General features: G+C 34.4%; 1 protein-coding gene across 1 annotated transcript in view; it reads right to left on the minus strand.

The window, feature by feature from the left end:
- LOC135195987 (hemicentin-1-like) overlaps positions 1–22500 on the minus strand; it is a 405661-nt gene that overhangs the window by 209149 nt on the left and 174012 nt on the right.

Consider the following 22500-nt stretch of genomic DNA (forward strand, 5'->3'; position numbering starts at 1 on the left):
GCTTTCGCCTTTATTGAGGTATTGTCAGGACACATCGATGCCTAATTAAGGGAGAAAGCGCTGGGTATACTGTCTTTCTGCTTAGCATTTTCTGTGGTATTCACTTTCTATATATATAGATGTGGCGAGTACAGTAGGCAACGAAAGTAAGAACCCGTAACGTGGTATTTTACTTTTGTTGCCTACTGTACTCGCCACATCTCTACCTTGCTCTTCTTCATATGGGGATGGTGCCATTAGTGCACCTCGTGCGTTGCACCCAAGGCATTACTTAATCGAGGGTTTTCGCAGCATCCTTTTGGCCCCTAGCTGCAACCCCCCTCTTGTTACAATTTTCAAACCATTTGCCCCCTATTTTCCCTTTCAGCACTGAATGACCTCATCATCATATAAGTCCCAGCGCTCGCTTGGGCTTTGGCCTGAATTTTGTATTGCATTCTGTTCCATAACTCTTCTCCTCTCTACTGTCTTTCGCCTGCTGGATTTGGTGGTTCCTTGACCTTCTAAATGTCCTTGCATAACCCGACAGTCGCCTCATCCCACACAGTGACTCAAGGCAAACTGCAGCATCCAGGTTGCAAAGTTCATCTGCCTTTTCTTTTCGGGCAATGCCAACCATCATTATTGACTACCTAACTTGGTCTTCCTTCACAGTCGAAGTCTGCTGGGTTTCTTTCGAAATAGGGACTACTTCCCCTTCCTTCCCAAATTTCCTGCCTATCTTAAACAGCGCCTCAGGGGCATAGTCGGTTTGATGTTGGCCTGCCACCTCGATGGCTGCGAGTTCGATTCTCGGGCATTCCATTGAGGTGTGAGAGATGTGTATTTCCGGTGATAGAAGTTCACTCTTGACGTGGTTCGGAAGTCACGTAAAGCCATTGGTCCCGTTGTTGATTAACCTCTGGTTCCATGCAACGTAAAAACACCATATAAATAAACAAACAATCTATTTTAAACAAAAGAAGGGGTATAATTTAGCTGTTGTTGTTTAGGATTAAGCTGGCTTTATGCCAGCACGGGCTCTTGCTCATAGAGCAGCCCGTAGGGAATAATTTAGCTTTGGAGCAATTCAGCTAACTTCCTCTTTATCTAAAAAAAAACAGGTGTTTAGCGTAGAAGTGCATATAGCACTTCTCCTGATTATTTCTTCAACTTAAACAACAATTCTGCTAATTCCCTCTTCTTCTTTAAAAAAATAGGCATATTTAGCTTTGAAATACACATAGCACTTCTAATTGCCTTTCCAAACCAAAAAAATTCTATTTAGCTATAAAATACACAGAGCAGGTGCTAAGAAAAATGTATTTTAATGAGTTGAAGGCCTGCTAACTTGAACACTAGACAAACAGGTGTCATCCGTTGCTTACGTAGTCAAAAATCCCTATAGGATATTCTCGCCCATTGGCATTCAGTGAGAGCAAATGGGGGTTCGACGACATAATTACTTGATTAACTTACCCATTGGCCACTCGACTGTGTAATTCTGTGCTGAAATAGATAATCCTTTGACTGTCCCTTTATTCATATCCTCTTTATTCTTTCATCTTACTTTCCTCAACGCTGTCCAGACAATTGTTTCTGAGTGCAACTGAAATAAGGTTTTAACTTCCTGCTACACCTTTCAAAACTTTTTACTCTCCGTTTTTCTTGTTACACCTTTCAAACCTTTGTACTCTCAATTTCTTCTCCTGTTACACCTTTCATACCTTTTTACTCTCAATATCTCCTCCTGTTACACCTTTCAGACCTTTTTACTCTCGGTTTCCCTTCAACGCTGAATGACCTCATCATCAAATCTCACAGCTGCTGTTGTTAGGCCAAAGGCCCAGCACTGGGACCTATGAAGTCATTCAGTGCTGACGGGGAAATTAGCAATAAAAAAATTCGTAAGGTGTATCAGTATGAAAGGAGGTACAGTAAAAGGATGGAAAAGTTTGTAGCTAGCTAGGGGCCATGGAAGGCAGGTTGCAAAGAGCCTTAAGTACTGTCTACAGTGCACCGCATGAGGTGCACTGACGGCACTATCCCCGTATGGTTTGTCACATCTCTCATCACTGTTTGGAGATATAAAGCAATAAGTCGGTCTCTATTTGTCTACAAAATTGAATCAGTTTCTACAAAATACATCAGTTTATGATAGACAACTCTCATGCCCATTCCTTGGAGGTATAAAATTATATGTCTCCGTTTCTGTACAAAATTGAATCGGTTTCTAAAAGGTTCGTCGGCTCATCGAGAACCCCGCATTCTTCTTCCATTCCTCGGAGATACGAAACCTGGAAATTGAAACGTATCATTTGACAACAGAGCTGGAAAGAGGAGGAAGAAGACCTTTATGAAAATATCAGCAAATTTCAATCCAGTCGGGGTTAACAGCGAACTCTCTCATGAACCAAGTGTGTACGTGGGTGTGGGGTTCTTGTGGGGGGGGGGGGGGGGTGATGGTGTCGTCATGCAATCACATGAATTTTCTCAGGGAGGAATGAAATTGCGAGAGGAAAATAGAAAACGTCGACAGCAAAATATTTTATTAAGAGCTGAGAGAGTTCAGTTCTCATTTACCAAACAAATGTTTATGTATATATATTATCTATTTTATGATATTTTGATATATATATATATATATATATATATATATATAATATATATATATATATATATAATTATTTGTCATTAATTATGAATAAAGGCCTTTCTTTCATCGTCTAATCATGACCCGCAAAACTGGAAATATTCTATCTCTCATCTCTCCTCTCTCTCTCTCTCTCTCTCTCTCTCTCGCTCTCTCTCTCTCTCCTCTCTCTCTCTCCTCAGGATAATCGTACTCGCTGCCTGGCTGGTTGGTGTAGTGGCCTAAACAAGAAAGAGATCGTTTACCGAGTGAAAATATTTTGTTGTAAATCGAAGCTAAGCTGCAGCAGCAGCAGCAGCAGCAGAAGCTGAAGCACTTTATGGAAAGTATTCTGCTCCGGCAATTTAAATGTGGAATTTTTTCTCTCTCTCTTTCTCTTGTAGAAAACAATTCCCTCTCGCGTCTGTATTCCCCGACTCTTTTATCTGTTTTATTTCTCCCCTTCCCAACGAAAAGATTTACTGACGTCCATTTACATAGAGAGAGATAGAGAGAGAAGAGAGAGAGAGAGAGAGCGAGAGAGAGAGAGAGAGAGGAGGATATTTTTTTAGCATTCCACTGCGGTAACACCTGCTGCGATCAGGGGTGAAATTTTTTTTAGCCATAGAAAGAATATTTATATATAATATATATAATATATATATATATATATTATATATATATGTAGAAATTTCTGTGCATCGAAGCAGGGAATATAAGTGCTTACAAAAGACAAAAAAAAAAGAAAAAAAATGTATAGCGCATACTGGAGGAGACACAAAGTGAGCAATGTATTGGAATGCATTGGCTCTGTTAGTCCCGAGGATTTTTACGTGCGTGTGTGTGTGTATGTGTGTATCTTTGCATGTGTGTATGGATGTATGTATATATAATATACTATATATATATATATATATATATATATATATATATATATATATATATCTTATATAAACTTTATATATATATATATATATATATATATATATAAATATATATATATATATATATATATATATAATATATATATATATATATATATATATAAAGATATATATATATATACATATATATAAGCCAAAATCCACGAAGGAAAGAGAAACAATGCAAGTTTGGAAGGCCTTTCGACTTCTTGTCCTTTACTTGGCAGCTTTCGTCTTAATCTTTATAATATTCATCATGTTCCATACTTTCGTGAACCAACTACACACACACACACACACATATTATATATGTATTTATCTGTATACACGCACACACCCCATTCTTCCCAGTTTGAATATGCAATCACATACCAACAAAAAATACTAGCGAACTTACCCTTGCCAAAAAAAAAAAAGATAAAATAAATAGAAAATAAAATGTCGAAGAGATCTAACCCTGTAATTTGGCCAAGCATTGAAGAGCAGCTGACATACCCTGTAGGGTGTCCATAAAGTCCCAGTACCATCACGAGTATTTATTGCCCAGAATGGTACTGTGACTTTATGGACAACCTGTATTGTTACCGATAACTGCCCAAGTCTGAATGACTGTGGATATATATACCCATTATTCACCGGACCTATAAATTACGACACTGGCTACTCTGTAATCAGCGGCTGTTGTCATAATAAATGCATTAGCGAGAGTATATATACTTGCAATGACAAAACTTGCAGTGACAAAGGTAGCGGTGGTAAAGCGCTATAATGTAGCACTTACCGGCACCTTGGTAATTGCATGGAATTGAGTGTGACCCAAGAGGACGCTTTTCGCTTTTCGTTTTTTTTAACGATTACCGCAGTAAAGCCATTTGTCTTATTAAGTGCAAATGCGCTTATGAGCAAGGACTTGCATTTACATGTACGCGGCGCGTTGTACATATGTATTTTCGTGCGCGTGTGAGTGGTGCGTGTGTATGTATATATACACTCACTATAATTTTATATATATATAGTATATATATATATATATATATATATATATTATATATATATATGAATATATATATATATATATCTATATATATATATATATATATATATATATATATATATGCATTAAACTACAATTTCCTTCAATATCCAATTCGCTCTACCTCGGAATTAATATAGTTTCATAATATGTTAACCCAAGGGGAATTTTTTAGTTGATAATAACTTCGTCCTGTTGTGGATTCGAACCAGCCCACAGAGGAGAAGTCAGGATTTCAGTGACGTATGTATATAATATATATATATATATATATATATATATATATATATATATATATATATATATATATATATATATATATATATATATGTGTGTGTGTGTGTGTGGTGTGTGTGTGTGTATGTGTATATATAATGTATGCATGTATTTATGTATATATATTTATATGCGTTGATAGCCATTATAGTAACTTTTAGTAATGTTATTTCGAGGCGTTCCTCAGGGTAGTGTTCTTGGACCTTTGCTGTTTGTTGCCTATACAATTATTATTATTATTATTTGTCTTTTTTCTTTTTTTGTCTATCACAGTTCTCCAATTCGACTGGGTGGTAGCTACTAGGGTTGTGAAAAAAAAGTTATATTTCATTTCGTGTTTTTTCGTTTTTTTCCCTTTTCCCCCAATTTTTCATGTTCTGGACCTTTCTAGTGATCCTGCTAATACTTAATATGGACATATGATATTTTTTAAGACTTCCGCCTTCCTTCTAGATTAGAGGAATCATTAAAATAATGATATTAATGGTCAAAATGCTTTTTTAATTGATAATTAGAACCTGAGATATCTGAAGTATTACTAAGAATTTCACTTACAGTCTCAAAATATATAATGGTATTTTTTATAGCTATTTGAGTATGATGATATTTGCTTTCTTTTATTGCTGAATTTTGATGAAAAACAATTTTCTTTTGCGATCAAAATGTGAAACAATGAAATAGCCCTATGAAATTAAATGAAGAAAATTTAAATAAAAAATGCTCTTGAAGTTACAGCACAAAGAGATGTTAGTTTTATAGATATAATGTGACCATTGTAATATAGTCTAAAGGCCTAACATAAAAATGATAATTTTTGTCATTCAATGAAATCTGAACATGAAGCATTTAAAATAAAGTTATCCACTCATGAAAGGTTTTCCTAAAGCTTTGAATTTTTTATGGATGTCATTTATAATAAGCTATAAAGAACAAAAGAAAGACCTTCCTTAGATGGCACCATTTGTGAGTGGATGAAACCAACCTGTTCAGAACGAAAATGGGTCGAGATAACATTTCATACAAAGTGGGATAGTTACAAATATCTATGTATGGTGTAAGGTGTAGAACATTTTCAGCTTCAACACAATACTGATTAAATATGTAGGATACTTCTTAACCCTGTAATTGGGTGGATAAAGCAAAGAATGACGTTAAATATTGCAGACAGTGAGGGGAGCATTATAGCATACCAAATTGTTATGAGGCTGGGGAGTTATTTAAATGTGATGTTACAGTTGTCTAACATTACTGTAAATAATTGTCTTAATTGACACACTTCACAATTATGTGGCTAACTCCTTAAGACAGTAGCTCAAGTGGTTCCATATTTACTTTCCTCTTCAAACCATTTCCAGTGTCCTATTACAACTAACATAGATAAATAGAAAGTATAAAGTGATAATTCATTATCAATTTTGTCAAGGAAATATACTGAGCCTACACTAGCATTTGTATTCTTCCCTCCACCAAAATAAAATAATGATAATATAAAAAGAATGGAATGCTTTCAAACAATGAGCAAAGCTCACATATTTCTTTTACTGGTCACAGAATACCACTAGAACTGTGATTTATTTTAACTTATATCACAGTTATCAGCTCTTCAACCAAATACATTAGCCTTCCACACTCTCCAAGCACAACTACTCTGCCTCTGATCCCTTAATGATACCAGTACGGTACAAGTTCACTTTGAACATGTTTGATACAGAGCAGCAAGACTGATGCTAAATAAATTACTTTCTGGGTGTTTTACCTTCGTATGGTTTTCACACGGTCACACCTCTCTGCTTGTCCTAAATTCCTAATGCATCCAAGTTACAAGAAATAAATGCTACCATGAATTCATGTTTTAACTATATATATACTGATATGTAAATATAATGCACATTTACATTGGTTCTGGAACATATCTCATTGATACGAGCTCCATACAAGTAACAGTGTATCATGTTTAATACCTAAAAGTACATGTACCATACTTATTTGTAAGGAGCTATTGCCCTTCATACGGTTTTTTTACCCCTCTTCCTATCTTGAACTCTTCATGCATTGAAAATCTTTAGATTTAGCTTCTAATATAGGTTTAAGATATGATTGAGAAATTGCAGTAGAACATGTTTGATAATTGTATATACTAATGATCAAATGTGAAATGTTAATATGATTACAACACTAATTTATGGGACTCATAAAACTCAATCACTTATGATTGAGGTGAATTTTTCTAATATAATAATTTCTATTTTCACGCAGATTTGTCTCTCTAGTGCTAAACTGCTTTGTTACCCCATCTTAAGAGTATCTTTGTCAGAATAATATTAGTATGAATGAATGTGCTATGTACGACTAGTACGGTATCTTATTCTCGTAGCCAAACAAGAAGATCTAGTACATGTAATAATCTAAAAAATTGCAATAATACCCAGATGCATAATAAATTACAGGGATTAATTGTATATGTATATTATGGATAATATAAGCACAGCTAGACAGACATTGTGTGTGGCTTAAGAAGCAACAGAATGTGAAAAAATGCAGAAAATTGAAAAAAAAAATTGACTTGTTTTTTTCAAGCTGCATTTTTAACATTTTTTTTCGAAAAAAACACGCTTGATGTTTTCGTTCCACAACCCTAGTAGATACTTATAGTGTTGGGGGGTTCCGGGTTGCATCCTGCCTCCTTAGAAGTCCATCACTTTTCTTACCATTTTCTTAGCATGTGCGCTGTTTCTAGGAGCACACTCTTCTGCATGAGTCCTAGAGCTACAGTTTAACACGCACTTTATTTATTCTTTTTTACATTTTCAATCTAATAAATAAATCATAAATATCCTATCCTAAAATTCCTGCTTCTTTAATTGGAGGAAAACACCTTTTCCAGACCTTTTTAGGCTTTCTTATACCCCTAGCAAGAACAACAACAATAACAACAACAACAACAACAGCAGCAAGCGCCTCACTGGCGTGGTCGGTATGGAGTTGGCGTGCCACCTCGTTGGCAGCGAGTTCGATTCTCTGGCATTCTATTGAGGTGTGAGAGATGGGTATTTCTGGTGATAGAAGTTCACTCTCGACATGGTTCGGAAGTCACGTAAAAGCCGTTGGTCCCGTTGCTTAATAACCATACTGGTTCCATGCAACGTCAAAACACCATACAGACAAACAAACAAACAACAATAGCAAAGAAGTTTGCAGGCTTACTCCCCGAGCGAGCGAAAAAAAAAAAATCACTCCTAATCATCGATGAACCAGACACGCATCTGAAGTGGTAGCTATCGTTCTCTCCACGACGTCACAACTCATTAGGAAGTTATTGGAAGCGTTCCATCGTCAAGAGAGAAGAGCTAATGAATTCTTTTTGTAGAAGACTTTGCTGGGCAGAAGGTGATGATGAAATTGATGATGTATTCAGTGACGACGATGAAATGTGACCGGCGGGACGGAAGGAAGGATAGGTATAGATATTTGGCCGCCCTTCTTTCCCGGAATTCAAATGGGCTCAATTTCCATACGAGGATATAATACTTGTGGGGGTAGAGGGTGGTGGTCAGTCTGTATATATATATTTATGTGGTTACTTATGAATATGTGTATTATATATATATATTATATATATATATATATATATATATATATATATTGATTAATATTAGGTTTGATCGAATAATATCTAATGAAAAATATTGCTACGAATGTATGCTTACATTATATATATATATATATATATATATATATATATAATATATATATATATAGATACTATATATATATCATAACTGTATGATGTATGTATGTAGCTATGTATACAGTCGTAACAATATTTTTCATTAGATATTATTCGATCAAACCTTAAAAAATATTAGGAATTAATATAAATCAGAGAGAATAACCTTCGTTCCTTAAATAGATCGAAGAAACAATTAAATGGCATCTGAATTTAATGAAATTCATAACACGTTTACCAAAATGCGCCCGAGTTCCTTCGGCGCAATCGAGTTCTCCGTACAGTGTATAATAATCAAGGCCCACCGAAATGAATCCTATCTTTCGGTGGCCTCGGTATAATGCTGTATGAGCCGCGGCCCATGAATCTTTAAACTAAGCCCTTTATTGGCCTGGCTACATCGTCAGACGCACGACTATGGCTAACTTTGACCTTGAATTAAAGAAAAAAATACTGGGGCTAGAGGGCTGCAATTTGGTACGTTTGATGATTGGAGGGTGCCATTGGAACTACAGAAGTGCAAGTGAATGTGCAATGCAATACTCTTCTCCGTGCATTTTAATACATTTTCAATCCATTTCTTAATTTGTTTTATATTTTTCAATAAGTGAGGTCTCTTCTTTCTATATTTCCCTCTACCTCGTCTTGCTTCCGAATGAACACCTCAATATTCTTTGGAAGCTTCAGAATTCCAAGTCAGGAACTACAGAAGCGCAAGCGAAAGTGTAATACATTACTACCCTAATGCTATTCGCCTTGCATTTTAATGCATTTTTGTCCATTTATCAATTTATTTTATATATTTCTATAAGTGAGGTCTCTTCTTTCTGTGTTTCCCTGTACCTCGTCTGACTTCTTCCTAATGACCATCTAAATATTCTTTGGAAGACTGAATTTCAAGTCAGCGGCCCCTTTGGTTGGCTTGGTGTATATGAATAGATTGCATCTTCTAAATAACAATAATAACAATAATACTTTGAGACTGACTTCGTTAGACTCGTCGAGAGGAAAAGGACGTAAATATTCAGCAGAATATGATGACAGGCGAAACGGTATTGGATTCAGCTGAATCCAATACTGGCCCCGAATTCATTTTGCTTTGGGAGAAGGAAGAGGAAAATGGGTGACTCTCGTACGAGGAGGAGGAGGAGAAGGATTCAGTTGAATGGAAAGAAAAGAAATCGAGGTGGATATATATATATATATATATATATATATATATATATATATATATATATATATATATATATGTGTGTGTGTATAATATATATATATATATATATATATATATATATATATGTATATATATATATATATATATATATATATATATATATATATATGTATATATATATATATATAATATATATATACACACATACAGAATACATCTTATAATAAAGCTGATGGTCTGACTATGTGTATGTACGCATATATGTACGTATGTTCGCTATAGACAGCGAAACCACTGAACCGAATTGAACCAAAGTCTGACTATATATGTAGCTTTAGAGGGGATGGTTTTTATATGGCTACCGTTTTGATCCATGTCAAGCTGGATATCTGGCCATGCTAACCTTCTTTATTAATATTCTTAGTAAAAGAATACAGCATTAATGTGATAGAACTTTTCATAAGGATTCCAAATATGCTCTCGCTTTTCCTGTACGATGAAAAATAATGATATTACGGTTCAAAGAAAGTCGGACCATATATGCCTACGGTTTTGCCGGCTAATATATATATATATATATATATAGATATATATATAGATATATATATATATATATATAGTTATATATATATGTACAATCTACCAGTCATTATTACCAGATACACATGTAAATGTATCTCGTGGTCAGGTCGGCAGGCAAGGTGATGACCTCGTCGTGATTATGGGCATCGCGGGTTCATTCCCCGCTACTGGACATCGTGATTTCTCTCATATTTCTTCAAAGTTGGATCTCGAGGCTTCGTCGTGACGAGCGTCTCCAAAAAAAAAATAAATAAGAAAAAAGAAGAAAAAAAAAGAGCAAAAGAATTTGAGAGGTTAAGAGGGCATTGTGGCTATTATGTTTACATATATATATTATATATCATAATATACGCATACTTATTTATACACACAAACATCCAAAATTCACTCTGTTGGAAGCTTACAATTCCCGCACTACAAATCCTGTACAGGATGTTCCCCGGAGACGCGTAAAAAAAAAAAAAAAAAAAAAAAAAAAAAAAAAAAAAAAAAAAAAAATTTGCTACCACTGACTCTATCATTCGGCTCCCTTTTGTAAAAGATTATTTCTCTACGGCAAGAGAGAGAGAGAGGAGAGAGCGAGAGAGAGAGAGAGAGAGAGAGAGGGCTTCCCTCGCAGATAGCGTGTTCAATAAAAAGACGAAGGGGAAAGAAAGGAAGAAAAGTGTAAAAAAAAATGATATAAAGAAAGTGAAGGGATATTCCAGCTGAAGGGGCGGTTATGGGAGCGGGGGGGTGAGGGGGAGGGGGGTTAGCCCCTAGTGGCGTTCAGTGTCCCGTCGTTAGGAAATCGAAGACCTTCAGGTTGAAAAGTGTAAAGGGGGCAGGGGCGCCCTTTAGAAACGCGCGAAATAAAATAAAAATAATCATAAAAAAAAATACCCAACAGCTTGACGGTGGCGGAAGCGTCCCCATTTTTATTTGTATCTTATCTATATATTTTTTATCTTAAAATTTTTTTTGAGGGGGTACGAGAGGTCTAACACTTTTGCGCCCCCAGGGGTGGGGGAAGGGGTGAAGGGAACGTCGAGTTCCTCATTTCTATCGACGAGATAAATGATAAGGAATTTTTTGAAACGCCCCGACTTCCAGACGCTTTAGGGGAAGGAAAAAGAAAAGAATTGTTCGAAAAAGAAGTCGTTTTTGGTTATTTTGGGGCAGAGAGAATTAAATGTAATATATTATTGTTTCTCTCAAATATATTTTCAAAACGTTCTGACTCCTTCGTGACGCCTAGGGTGGGAGAAAAATGTTGGAAATAACTTAGTAAAGATGGGCATGCAAGCATACAAGTGTATATGAATGTCTTTTACTGTAATAAAACAGTATGATATGAAGATAAAAGCCCCATAAAACACTGTTTGAACATTGCAACCAGATATTTAGAGCACTTCCTTCTGTGCTCGAAATATATATGGTTGCAACTTTCAAATAGTGTTTTATGGGCGTTTTATCTTCTCTCTCTCTCTCTCTCTCTACACACACACACATATATATATATATATATATATATATATATATGATATTATTATTAATATATATATTATTAGATATATATCTCATAATATATATATAATATATTAGATTATAATAATATATTATATATATATTATATATATATATATAGATATAATATATAATATATATATATTATATATATAATATATATAATAATTATATATATAGGTATATTATGTAATGTATGTTATAGATATAGATATATTATTAGGATATATATATAGATTATATTAGTTATATTCTACTATTATATATATTCTATATTATATTATATACTACTATATATTATCTATTAAATAATATTAATATATAATATAGATATAAGACTATAACTATATACATACATATAATATAGTATATATTATATATATATCTATATCTTATATAATTATTATATATAGATAATATTATATATTACTATATATTATTTAACAAAAAAAAAAAATTATTAAAAATATATATATATATAAGATATATAATATATAGTATATTATATATCTATCTAATCTAAATATATATATAGATTTAGATATATATATATATATATATAGATAAATAGAATATAGATATAGTATATATATATATATATATATATAGAGATATAGATATATATATATATATTATATAGATATCGTATAGATATAGAATATATATATATATATATATATATATATATATATATATATATATATATATATATATAATCACAAAGAAAAGCTTGAAAGTATTAAAATTACAAAGCAAAAGTTGAAACTGTCAAAATTAAGAAGCAAAACTTGAAAGTATTAAGATCTCCCGAAATTACGAAGCAACACTTTAAAATATCAAAATAAAGAAGCAAAACTTGAAAAGTATCAAGATCAGCCAAAGAACATTACGAAGCAAGTCATGAAAGTATCAAAATAAAGAAGCAAAACTTGAAAGTATTAAGATATGCCAAACAAAATTACGAAGCGACGCATAAAAAGTTAAAAACAAAGAAAGCAAAACTTAAAAATTATTAAGATCAGCCAAACAAAATTACGACGCGACAATTAAAAATATAAAAACAGAGAAGTAAAACCTGAAAGTGTTAATATTACCCAAAATTACGAAGCAAAACTTAAAATTATTAAAACAAAGAAAGCAAAACTTAAAAAGTATTAAGATAAGCCAAACAAAATTACGAAGCGACGCATAAAATGTTTTAAGACAAAGAAAGCAATTCTTGAAAAGTATTAAGATCACCCAAACAAAATTACGAAGCAACACATGAAAGGTATCCAAATCCTAAGGCATCGACAGAAAAGCGTCCTCAAACTCGTCTTCCTTGAATTGCCGGATTTTGCCTCGGTTTTGGGAACGAAGGAAAAACTCTCCTCAGCTGGTGTGGCCTCATTACTCGCGCTCCATAGCGAGTCCCACGGATCTTTTGGGAAGGAAGGACGGAAGGACGGACCTCCTCCACCACCGGGTGGCCCCATGAATGCATATGTGACTGACACTCGACGTCGAGACGAGACTCATATACTCTGAATGATGGCTTTTTCGAGTGATACTTCTTGTTTCCGATTTTGCCGAGATGCTGGTGCTCGAGCACAAGATGTATGTAGGTGTGTGTGTGTGTGTGTGTGAGAGAGAGTTTCAGGAATCGTGTGCGTGTGTGTACACACACACACACACACACAAGCTATCAACAGTAATAACCTTGATTATAAAGACGAAATGATTTTGTAAACAATTATACATACAGAGCTTAAAGCTTTCTTCCAAACTTCTGTGGACTTGAAACACTGTGCTGTATGTTTTTACAAATGCATTTTGTCTTCATAATCAAGATTATTTCTGTGGTTCCTACTGTAGATAACTATGGAGTATGGTAGTGTGTTTTTATGATATATATATAGATAGATAGATAGATAGATAGATAGATAGGTAGATAGATATATTAACTCATTATACTTTACCTATGACTGTTTTCACATCAGAATCTAGCGGTCACCATTATTAAAATTTTGTCCCTATAGCCAACCTAGTAAAGGAAATGGCATAATGAAAAAATATATGCATACATACACACGTGTGTATAGATACATGTATATATTCCATTCCAGAATGCAGAGCATCAGTTTCTAGAACGCAAGTCTTGAATGTTTACATTTCATTACTATGGATTCTCGTCGAGCGCTGGAGAAGAGAGTGTGGCCTTGACTTCTTCATAATAGTTTGCAGTGCATTATTCTGCTATTTGGAAAAAATTTATTCTGCATTTATTCAAAATGATGGTGTATTTTATCTACGATTGAATCTAATGAAATGCAACGAACGTCAGTCATATGTCAGGAACTTTTAGCAAGTGGTGATCTGCCGTTCTCACGTCATCATGAAAAAACCAGGATAATGATAGTAACAGCAAAGAAATGACCTCGCTTTCAGACTCTCGACCATAAGCCGCAGAGAACCTCTCTCATTTGTGATGGTAAAGGATTCTGTATCGCCTTGACTCTCTATTTATCAATTTGGTCTTTCCCCAGATGTCCCATCACTCGCCGCTTTCGCTCCCACCCCGTCAGCCCTATGTAGTACTCTCGCTGCGTTCTGGGCGGGAGACAGAGAAGGTTCCTCATTAGAATCTAAATTGACTTGCGCTCTCGTCGAGGGCACAGAGCTGATGTGGAAGGCGAGGTTGCTTTGATGACCTCTTAGGGTGTAATGCTATGTCTTCTGATGTCCCACTCAGCACCCACCCTCTTGTCAATTCGGCCGTTAGGATGGTTATCGCTTTGTAAGATAGTTGGTCTCCTCTGGGCGGACATGGCTTATACCCAACCCAGGAAATAGTGTGGTTACTGTTTCACATTTGTCACTTGACTGGCGAAATGGTTGTGTGGAATTTCTAAAATTTGGTCAGTCTCTTCCAGATAATTGATTGCAGCTTTGCGGTGCACTGCAACCCCTTTCATTTCTTTAACTGTACCTCCATTCATATTCACTTACTTTCCATCTCACTTTCCTCAAAACTCTCTCAACAGTCATTTCATATTGTAACTGCAAAAGGTTTTCCTCCTGTCACGCCTTTCAAATCTTTTTACTTTCTCTTGCAGCCCTGAATGACCGACATATTCATAGTCCCAGCACTTACTCTTGCCTTAAATTTTATACTCTATTCCATTAATAGAAGCCTATGTCCCTCGTCTGTCTGTGTTTTTTCTGTTCATGGTCTGTGATCTATCTCTTGTCTCTTTGAATTTGTAAATTAGCTGTCTCTTGTAGAATCTGTTTGTTCTCCTAGGGAGACATGAAGGCTTCTCTGTGATGTTTGACACCAGCTCTTCGTATGTATGTATTATATATATATTTATAGTATAGTAATTAATATATACATATATATATATATAGTATATATATATTATATATATATATAATATATATAGTATATAGTATTATATATCTATATATATATATAACGGCCAGCAAGACACATCAGTGTCAGGGTATACAAGGGAGACCATGAACTGCAACATATTTCTTTATTTCTGGCGTTTCGTAATAGTTTCTTCATTACATCATCGGGGATCTGTTGAATAATGAATAAACTAATAAACTACCAAAAAAACTTTTTCATTATGCAACACATCCCTGACGATGTGATAAAGAAAGTATTACAGAACGGATATAAAGAAATATGTTGGAATTAATAAGTTTCCATGGTCCGCCCTCAATTTATTATTTGAAAGCGAGAGATGAACCGGCCTACAATATAATTCCCTAATTATTTCACTAGCCAAAAGAATAAGCAGATTAGTGTATAAAATTCTCTTCGTTTATGTCAATAGCTCCATTTGGGAATGCTGGGCCATTGCCAAAGGATATTTGGGGAGGAGGTGCATTCAGAAGACAGGTATGGAGCTGAAGTGATATTACATGTCCATAGGAAAGTGAATTTACAACTTGTTCATTTATTGTACTTTGCAAAATGGCATTTTTCTCGAAGTTCAATATACATATTGTAAGTTAATTTTCCTTATCTGCAACCTCCCCCATTCATTCCTGTTACTGTACTTCCGTTCTTATTCCCTTTCTTCCATCTGTCTTTCCTCAACCCTCTCATAACAGTTGTTTCAAAGTGCAACTGCAAAAGAGTTTAACCTCCTGTTACACCTTTCAAGCAGTTTTGCTTACTCGGGGAGTAAGCCTACAGTTTACTTTATTGTTGGTGTTGTTCTTGTTGGGGGGTGGGGAGTTGGATAGGAAAGGTCTATGGAAGTGGCTAAAAAAGTCTGAAAAAAGGTGTTTCGCGTTGAGTTAAAGATACAGGAATTTTAGGATAGGACATTTATGATTCATTTGTTGGACTGAAAATGTAAAGAATTAACAATGTGCATGTTAAACAGTGCAAAACAATTATTTCTAATGTAAAATAAAATATAGCGTATTCATTTTAATTTTCGTTGGTGAAACAACGCTCTATTTGACTGTAAATTTTAGCACGCGCTCCAAGTGAGCTGGAGGTTGGATCACGCCTTGTTATTGTTCTCAGTTTCCCCTTCAGCGCTGAATGACCTCATCACCATAGATCCCAGGACTTACTTGGTTCCCCTGTTCCCTGAATTTTAGATTCCAACCTTGTGCGTATTTGAGCATTCTGGAATCCAAGATTGGAGTCGTTTTTTATTTTTTTTTTAGGTAATTTTGTTTTGAATCATAAAATCCTTATTCGAAGAAAGGAACTATTATAGCTTGGCAGTTATACATATCGCGTCATACCTCTTCAGGCCTTTCCAAATTCGTGGACATTATCTGCTCTCTGGGGTTCATCCTTGATTTAGCAATTAAAGAATCGATGTAGCAGTTAGTGCTGCTTCAATGTCTTTACCATTCAATCTATTTTTTTTGTCAAGACAATTTAAAATCATTAAGATATTAGATGCGTTCCAATAATAGTAAGAGTGAATATTCAGCCTTAAGAATTATGTAAAACTGGTCTTGCTTCTCCCCACCCCCCACCTCAACACCGCCCTTCCTGGCCCCAAAAGATAAAATATATACAAACAATGCGTGATCAGACCTCCAGCTTACTCGGAATGCTTGCAAGATTTTACCCTTACGCATAAGTTGTAAACTTTATATTTCTAACTTAACGTAAATTGAAACGTGCTAAGATCTATGGTCAAGTAGAGTGTTCTTTCACCAACGCAAATTAAAATAAATACACTATATTTTATTGGAAATAATTTTGCTGTACTGTTTAACATGCACGTTATTTATTTTTTACATTTTCATTCCAATTAATAAATCAGAAATATCCTAACCTACAATTCCTGTATCTTTAACTCAATGCGAAACACATTTTTTCAGGCCTTTTTAGGCTCTTCCATAGACCTTTCCTACCACCCCCCACCCCCAAACGACAACGACATCAAAGTAGATTGTAGGCTTACTACCAGAGTAAGCGATAAATAAGCATTTCTGTGATTCCAGCTCCCAATTTTTTATTCATATGGGAACAATTTTCCAGTTCGCGGAGGCATCGGGAACATTCCAGTATCTGGGATGAGAATTCCTATATACCTTAATCTCTGCAATAAAAAAAGCAAGATATATTCACATACATATATGTGGAAGGATCGAAAGTATTTAGCAAGCAGCATTATCCAATATTTTTCGCAGGGAAATGAAATTCACCGTTGGACCATCACAAAAAAAGACGCGAATATATTCTGACCCATAAACTACTTCGTATCACTGAGAAATGGTGATTTGGGCCTGGCAGGTGTTCTCGTTACGTGATGTTTGGCAGTACGGAGCCTTTGTCACGATTTGAAAAACATGAAGAGATATAATCAAAGAATATAATGAAGGGTTATAATGAATTATTTGTATCAGATTTGTCGCGAAATATCTAATAGTTTATTTTGGCATAGTTGACACAAGATATATACATATATTTTCATGGAGGAAATTGGCATGGTTTTTACAATTTATAGGATCTGGATTAGAAATGAATAATGTGTTCGGGGTTTATACATTTTTCACATTTAACTTACAGCTCTCTGGGGATAATACAGGATGCAATGTAACAGGATATATCTGTTTATTAATTCTCAATTTTTAACGCGGTGTTTGATGACGTTTTCGTATCAAACGTAGAAGATATATTTACATATCTGATACCTAGAAAATATAAACATATATATAATATATATATATATTATAATTATAATATATTATATTATATATATATATATATATATATATATATATATATATACTATATATATATACACGTATGTATATAAAATATGATTTATATATATATATTTTACATAATTATGTATATGTATAAGTTTATCACTTTTCCGTGATGCATATACATACATCGAGCTACAATGTCCTTTAATATCTAATTCGCTCTACCTCGGAATTAATATATTTTCATATATGCTTAACCGAAGGGGAATTTTTTCTCGATAATAGACTTGCCTGGATCAGGACGCGAACCCAGGATCCTTTCAAATCCAGGGACGTCAGTGAAGCTTTTACCTACTACACTACCTCTCGCGGTAGTGTAGTAGGTAAAAGCTTCACTGACGTTCCTGGATTTTAAAGGATCCTGGGTTCGCGTCCCGATCCAGGCAAGTCTATTATCGAGAAAAATTTCCCTTCGGTTAAGCATATATGAAAATATATTAATTCCGAGGTAGAGCGAATTAGATATTAAAGGACATTGTAGCTCGATATATATATATATATATATATATATATATATATATATATATATATATATATATAATTTTGACTTGTCAAACATCGGTCAAGACGACAAGATTCCAAAGCCACTAGAATTATCCCAGTGATTCCACAAAACAGGAATCGACATTAAGAGATGAGCATGGGTTACGATGTCACTATCTATATTGATATGTGCAACTCTCACAGAACATTCTATATATCTATAAAATTATCAATATAAATCTTAATATTCTTCTTGAAGCAAAATCATCTAGTAATACAGTGTGTCGTAGCATAATGCTTGTAAATGTAACATTGTATGATATACTAGACTTAATTATGATCTTACTTTCGTATGTAATAAGCCTTATCTCACTCCTAGATATTAATAGGTGACTCCATTGATTGATTAGTCTGTTTTCCTTTTGCGAAATCCAAGGATTAATGAGATCCGGTGTTGATTTTCGTCAATCCTGAATATCTGGATGATTCGACCTCTTTCATCCTATTTTGCAACTGAGATCATGTGGGAGTTTCGTTTACTCGGGGAGTAAGCCTACAAACTACTTTGTTTTTGGTGTTCTTGTTGTGGGGATAGGAAAGGTCTATCGTAGGGCATTAAAAGGTCTGAAAAAGGTGTTTTGCATTGAGTTAAAGATACAGGAAGTTTAGGATAGGATGTTTATGATTTATTTATTAGAATGAAAATGTAAATTATAATTAACGCACATACTAAACAGCACAGAAAAATTCTTTCTAATATGTCGTATTTATTTTAATTTTCTTCAGTGAAACAAGGCTCTATGTGTCCATAGATTTTAGCACATTGAATTTACGTTAAGTTAGGAACATAATGTTTACAACTTCAGCTCGAGGGGGAAATCCTGCACGCATCCCAATTAAGCTGGAGGTCGGATCGCGCCTTGTTACCCCTCGAGCATCGTACGCGCTTTCCAAGTTTCTTTTAGCGTAGGATTCCGGAATAAGAAGAAGAGTTTGAGAGGATTCCAGATATTCCAGAAAGGCTTCCAGATATTCCAGATTCCTTTGTGAGAGTCTCGTTTGGAGTCGAGGTCAAGGTATGATGTCATCACGCAGCGTCCTTTGTTAAAGGGTCAAAGGATTTCCGACTTTGCTTGCTGTGCTTTGTAAATGCATAGTGGTTTCTTTTATGCTGGTCGTGTTTGGTGAAACCGATTCCAGTTTGTGGATAAAGTACACATATCATAATATATATATAATATATATAGATATATATATATAATATTATTATATTATTTATATATATATATATATATATATATATATTATATGTATATTTATATATGTATAACACCATTAACATTATTGCAACGAAAATCGATGGCACCTCAACTTGAACGGACAGATAATAATTACCTAAACACGTCCGAGCATACTACTTTGCTTTCTCTCTCTCTCTCTCTCTCTCTCTCTCTCTCTCTCTCTCACTCTCAATATTGAGAGAACGGCGGAGAGAGCAAATTACTCTGCTGCTATCGCTTCTCACCCCTTTGTTGTCTCTCTTCTTCCATTATTCACTTGTGTTAATTATCATACCTTCGTTGCGAGAGGTGTTTCCTGAGTACGGTCATTTGTCATGTGGGAAAGTGGGTGGTTTGTTCGAATTTTTATTAGTCATTTATTTCTTGAGCAAATAATAATTCAAAATATATATTATATATACATATATATATAATATATATATAATATATATATATAAGATATATATATTATATATATATATACATATATATATATATATATATATACACACACACACACGTAAGTAACCGTTAATAAACGAGAGAAAATATTAATCAAATGAAAATCTCTGGGATTCTCACATATCAGATTGTATCGACAGGTTAGTGATATACGTAGTATTGGGAGGGGGGGGGGGGGGGGGGGGGTTGGGGGGGGGACATGGGCGGGGGGGGGGGGGGGGGGGGGGGGGGGCATTTTTGTGTGATGTTGGGGGTGTTTATTGATGGGCTGGGGGTCGCTGACCCCCAACAATTCTTAGAAATGATTTTTCAATTAGCGCTACGTCCTTTGTGTGCAAACCAGGCATGACTTTCCATCATTAAAAGCAATTCCCAATAGTGATTTTGATTTGGCTTAGCAGTGAAGCTTTCTCTCTCTCTCTCTCTCTCTCTCTCTCTCTCTCTCTCTCTCTCTCTCTCTCTCTCTCTACTCTACTTCTACAAAATATAAGTTCAAGAGACGACTCAATATGCAAATCCGATCCTCCTGTGGTGCCAATTTTAAAAGTTTGGAGACAATGAATAAAAAATATTAATAAGATATATTTCCCAAGCTCTTCATAATAAAATCGAATAAATGAATTGATGAACGAATGAAAAATAAATTAATAAAAAGATAAATAAGTATTTATTAATAAATAAAATCACATTGATGGATTTGTTTACAAGTCGCTCCTAATGTAATTACATGTTGCCGTCGTTGACATAAACAAGCAGATGGAAGAATAATATTATTTTGGGCTCTTGTAAAAACACTCAGTTTCAATTCCGAGGACTCATTATCAATTCATGACGTTGGAAGGTAAAAGGACTGAATATTAATTCATGACGGTTCAAGGGTATAAGAACCGAGTATCAATTCGTAAGTGTGAATGGGCTGAATATATCAATTCATAAGATTTAAAGGGCTAATATATCAATTCATAAGAGCGAATGAATTGAATATCAATTCATAACAGTGAAAGGGCTGAATATATCAATTCATAAGAGTTAAAGGGCTGAATACCGATTCATAAGCGTTAAGGGGCTGAATATCAATTCATAAGAGTGAAAAGACTGAAATCAATTCATAACAGTTAAAGGGCTCAATATCAATTCATAGAGTTAGAGGACTGAATATTAATTCAAAGGAGTTAAAGGGCTGAATATCAATTCATGAGAGTTAGAGGACTGAATACCATTTCATAAGAGGTAACGGGCTGAATATCCATTCATAAGAGTAAAAGAACTTATTAATTCATAGCAATTAATAGTTAAAAGGACTGACTATCAATTCATAACATCAGAGTAAAAGGACTGTATTGATATTGATTCATAACATCAAAGAGTAAAAGGGCTAAACATTAATTCATACTATTTAATGGTAAAAGAACTGACTATCAATTCATTACATGAAAGAGTAAACGGACTGACTATCAATTCCTAAAATATTTTACTGTTTAAGTGTAAAAGAATTGACTATCAATTCATGAAATGAAAGAATAAAAGGACTGACTATCAACTCATAACAGATGCGTAAAATGACTTTAATGTTGGCTGGAAGAAGTCTAAAGTTTGAAGTCTGAAGTCGTTGACTTCTTGTTGTCAACATCTTTGTGATATTTGCCTTGTATTCAATATGTTGCTGGGTAATCGTATGAATCACCAACAAGTCAGTCAACATCTTTGCAATGTTAGATTGTTGGATAAGCATATGATCACCAACAAGTCACTGACTTGTAGTCAACATCCTTGCAATGTTAGATTGCTGGATAAGCATATGAATCACCAACAAGTCACTGACTTGTAGTCAACATCCTTGCAATGTTAGATTGCTGGATAAGCATATGAATCACCAATAAGTCACTGACTTGTAGTCAACACCATTTCAATGCCAGATTGCTGGATAATCATAAGAAGCTTCAACAAGTCATTGACTTGTAATCAACATTTTACGATGAGTTGCCAACGTGTGTTTATGACTTTTAGATCGGTGTAGAAGCCCCCTTATTAATTTATTTGTTGAATAAAACTTCATGGTGTTGTGAAATACAAGCACCATAATTCATTTTGTTTTAGAAACATGAGTAACACAATTTAAAACTTTTATGGCTTACTAATTTACTAATTAACTCTCAGGGAAGAGAATATGATCAAGCAATAATATATGTTTTCCCCCATA

Source organism: Macrobrachium nipponense, chromosome 17 (genome assembly GCF_015104395.2).
Source record: "Macrobrachium nipponense isolate FS-2020 chromosome 17, ASM1510439v2, whole genome shotgun sequence".
NCBI classification, from domain to species: Eukaryota; Metazoa; Arthropoda; class Malacostraca; order Decapoda; family Palaemonidae; genus Macrobrachium; species Macrobrachium nipponense.